This window comes from Zalophus californianus, chromosome 8 (genome assembly GCF_009762305.2).
Source record: "Zalophus californianus isolate mZalCal1 chromosome 8, mZalCal1.pri.v2, whole genome shotgun sequence".
Lineage (NCBI taxonomy): Eukaryota > Metazoa > Chordata > Mammalia > Carnivora > Otariidae > Zalophus > Zalophus californianus.
The window spans coordinates 39,967,074-39,971,651 of NC_045602.1; the positions used below are offsets into that span (position 1 = coordinate 39,967,074).

Consider the following 4,578-nt stretch of genomic DNA (forward strand, 5'->3'; position numbering starts at 1 on the left):
AAGCGCTTTGTCCTGTTCCCAGCTTGGGTCTTAACTTTCCTTTCTCTCCACTGTCCTTGTCCCCAAATAGATGCACAAAACGTAAGTAGGTTCCTCCTGGGCCTCCCTGGCCCTGTCAGGGCTCTTCCAGTTCACAACTCTGATAAACCCCTTCTGGGAACGGTTGGCCCTTCTTGTGTGCCCCTCTCAGTTCTCTAGGCTGTTGGTTTTGTTTTAATTTTGGTGAAGGAACATAAAATGGACCCTCGTGACTATTTTTAAGTCTGTAATTCAGTGGCATTAATAGTTGCATTATTATGTAATCAGCACCATCATCTGTCCACAGAGCCCTTCACCTTGCAAAGCTGAATCTCTGTCGCCATCAAACACTGACCCCCCAGTTCCTCTGGTGACCACTTGCCCCTCGCAGCCACCCCATTCTTCCTGCTGTCTCTGCATTTGACTCCTGCCTCCGATAAGTGGAATGATTATTTGCTCTTTTGTGATTGGCTTTTTTTACTTGATGTAATGTTGATGTTCATCAGTGTTGTGGCATGTGTCAGAATCTCCCTCCTGTTTAAGGCTGAATAATATCTCACTGTGTGTCTGTTTTGTTCATCCATCCAACCGTCGTCGATGGACACTTGGGTTGCTTCTACCTTTTGGCTCTTGTGAATGCTGCTGTGAACACGGATGTACAAATCTCTTCAAGACCCTGCTTCCAGTTCTTTGGGGTTTGGACCTGGAAGGGGAATTGTTGGATCATTGGCAGTTGGCAGTTCTGTTTTTCATGTTTTGAGAAGCTGCCATGCTCTTTTCCACAGCATCTATGCCATTTTACACTCCCACCAACAGCACACAAGGCTTCTGATTTCTCCACCCCCTCGCCGATGCTTGTTCTTTCCTCTTTTGTTCTATATGGCAGCCATCGTGATTTGACCTAGGGAGTGTCAGATGTTGGGGTGCTTAGGTGGTCTGCACCTGTGTAGACTTAGGAACCACTTAAGAAGTGTCTCTCTGGCTTCTTCTCCGAGAGAACACCAAATGGCAGATGATGCCGGTGCTGCGGGAGGGCCCGGAGGGCCGGGGGGGCCCTGGAATGGGAGGCTGCAGAGGCTTCGGCAGCGGCATCTGGGACCGCGGTCGCGGTTGTGGTCGGGGCTGGGGTCAAGGCCGCGGAGCTCGTGGAGGCAAGGCCGAGGACAAGGAGTGGATCCCCGTCACCAAGCTGGGCTGCCTGGTCAAGGACATGAAGATCAAGTCCCTGGAGGAGATCTATCTTCTCCCTGCCCATCGAGGAATCTAGATCATTGATTTCTTCCTGGGAGCATCCCTCAGGACGAGGTTCTGAAGATCATGTCTGTACAAAAGCAGACCCGTGCTGGCCATCAGACCAGGTTCAAGGCGTTTGTTGCCATCGGAGATTACAACAGACACATGGGCCTGGGTTTCAAGTGCTCCAAGGAGGTCGCCACTGCCATCCATGGGGCCATCGTCCTGGCCAAGCTTTCCATCGTCCCCGTGCGGCGAGGCTACTGGGGGAACAAGATTGGCAAGCTCCACACTGTCCCATCCCAGGTGACTGGCTGCTGTGGCGCCTCATCCCCGCCCCCAGAGGCACTGGTATGGTCTCAGCCCCTGTGCCCAAGAAGCTACTGATGATGGTATTGACGACTGCCACACCTTGGCCAGGGGCCGCACTGCCACCCCGGGGAACTTTGCCAGGGCTACTTTTGATGCCATCCCCAAGACCTACAGCTATCTCACCCCTGACTTCTGGAAGGAGACGGTGTTCACCAAGTCTCCCTATCAGGAATTCACTGACCATCTTGTGAACACCCACAACAGAGTCTCCGTGGAGAGGACCCAGGCTCCAGCTGTGGCTGCCATGTAGTTTTATACAAGAAAAGTAAAGTGAACTAAAGCTTGTTAAAAAAAAAAGTCTGTTGCTTGCCAATCTTAAACCTTTGAGTTGACAATTGAAGTGGGGGCTGTAGGAGTCTAGAAAATGCTCCTGAAAGAGGAAAGACTGGTTCTTAAAGACTGGTGGCGTGACAGTCGTCCTGCAGATTTCTGAGTGGGGGCAGCCCTGGGCTACAGGGTGGGATGGGCAGTCGGCGCCTGTGCTTGAGGGTGTGCAGCTCAGGTGATGGGATTGCTGAGCCCCCAAAGGTCTCCCAGCCCCACTGCCATTTTCTCTCTCCTGCCCCATTTACACGGGGCTCTTCAGTTGCAACCACCAAAGTAGCTACAGTCAAACATGTCTTAATTCCTACACCACCAAACTCCCCTTTTTGGCCAAAGTCCTCTTAGAACGGAGGTTCTCAATTCTGCGCGTTGGGTCCACCTGGGAAGCTTTTTAAAAAACTGATTCTAGGGGACGCTCCCTGAGATTCTGATCTAATGAGCCCGGGGTGTGGCCTGCACATTGGAAGAGCTCCAGGAGAGTCTAATGTGTGGCAGATTGAGAACAGGCAACTTAGAATAAGCCCTAAATTGTGCAAGTCACAGTTGCTTTCTTGTCTGTGGGATGACTTCGCAAGGAGTGAGTCATTGGGACCCAGTTTCCCCACTGAGATTTTAAGATCTGATCTCTGCCCTCAAAAAGTGGAAGTGTGTATGTGCATGTGTGATAAAGCTGTTATGGGGCCACAATAGAGGTCTGCAACGATAGAGTGGAGATCAAAAGACACCCCAATCTGCTCTGCCTGGGGTTCAGCAAAGAAAGGTGTGATGCTTCTAGGCACAGAAAGGTGGACCACAGCTGCCGCCTGGCCCCACACATGGGGGAGGCTGCTTGTTCAACGTGGAAGCTCCTGCCTACAGCTGGCCTGTAGGGGCGGGCGGCGGGGGGACACCTGACCAGTGAGTATTTCCTACAAGAAACTCTTGAGAAGTTGCCGTGTCCAAAGTGAAGCCCTTCCATGAGGTCTGCCCCTCCAGCTCTAAGCTGCATGTCCTCCCCACTCCATGAGCAGCAGTCAGGGAGCTCCATTCGGCCCAGAACTCATTACAGCTCGGGTTGTTCTCAGGCCCAGGGAAGGGTCAGAACCCGGTTACAAGGAACAGGGCTGAGCTCAGCTCACCTTGGCTGTTCAGGTGGCGCCCTTTGAGTGACTCTAGGAACCAAGGGCTTTGGGCTCAGGGGCCCGGAAGGCACGTGCCCACCTAAATATCCTGACTGTGCCCCTCCTCCCCCAGCCTGCACCCACTTGACCTTGATGCCCGCTGCACTAGGCACGCAGAGATGGAGGAAGCACATCGGCCCTGCCCTCATAGAGCTCACAGCCTAGTGCCCCAACAGACAAGCCAGCTGGAAACAGCCTCATCGTGACCTGGCCAAAGGTTGAGGAACCCACCAGGTGACATGCACCCGCACACACTACCCCACGAGTCCGGGTAGGACCGTGGCCCACCCAGCTGGCCAGAGCAGGGCTTTGGGGAGATGGCAGAGCGGGGAGGAAAGGGAAGGGCATGAAATTGAGAATCAGGAGTCCAGTCATCACTACCTGTCCTCATGTGCCCACTCCCACCCCGGCTGCTCCACCTTTCCCCCCTGAACATAGGAGAGGCCACTGTGTGGATGAAGCCCAGTGCTGCTTGCCCTAGGTCTTTCCTTGCAAGTTGCAGTCAGCCTTACTCAGGAGGTTGGCTGGCCCTGCCAGAGGCTGCTTTCTGGACTGGCCGCCCAGCCCTGTTGTTACTCACAGGTGACAGGATCAGACACCACAGGCCTCAGCTGGACCACAGTAGAAACTCTCCCTCACCCATGATTCTTGCCTAGAAACATGAGGTTCTACAGACCTTCAACCAGGCAAACCTCAAGACGGTGGCTGAGCAGTGTGGCTGCACCTCGGGTGAGGAGCTAAGCTCTGAAATCAGACTCCTCCTCACATCGTGGGTCCTAAACTGACAGCGTGACCCTAAGAGGTTACTTGGCATCCCTGCACCTCAGTTTCCTTATCTGTAAAAACAGTGATTAAAATTAAGTGTTCATATAAAATCATATACAGCTATAAATGTTTACCTATATCCCAAGCAGCTCTCCGCTGGGGGTGGTTTTGCCCCTTGGACATTTGACAATGCCTGGAGACATGTTTGGTTGTCAAGACTGGAGCGCGGGGTGGCGGGGGGGGGGGGGGGGGGGGGCGTGGCGTTCTGAGTGGGTGGAGGCTGGGATGCTATTACACAGCCTGCAACACGCAAGACAGCCCCCTGCAGTGGAGAATTATCTGGGCCCAAATATCAGTGATAGCGAAGTTGAGAAACCCTGCCACAAACGCATGTATGGAGGGGTTAATGTTTTTTATTTTACAAAAGGGAATCATTTACATTTTAGTCATCCTGATAGGTAAACAGTGGCATCTCATTGCTACTTTAATTTGCAATTCTCTATCAACAGTTCTTGGTTATTCTGATTTGCACTTCTAAGAATTATCTATTTGTATCCTTTGCCCATTTTTCTATTGGTTTGTTTCTATTGACCTTCACTGTCAATTCTAAAGAACTCGTATTATAGATATAGATAACCTTTTGTAATCTGTATTAAATACTTTGCCCCGCAAATTAAATGAATGAGATAATACAGGCCAAGAGTTT

The 4,578-nt window shown here is 51.9% G+C and overlaps 1 pseudogene; it reads left to right on the plus strand.

Moving 5' to 3' along the window:
- Nucleotides 1-752: 752 nt before the first annotated feature.
- LOC113938407 lies at nucleotides 753-1,873 on the plus strand (annotated as a pseudogene).
- The last annotated feature ends 2,705 nt before the right edge of the window (nucleotides 1,874-4,578 follow it).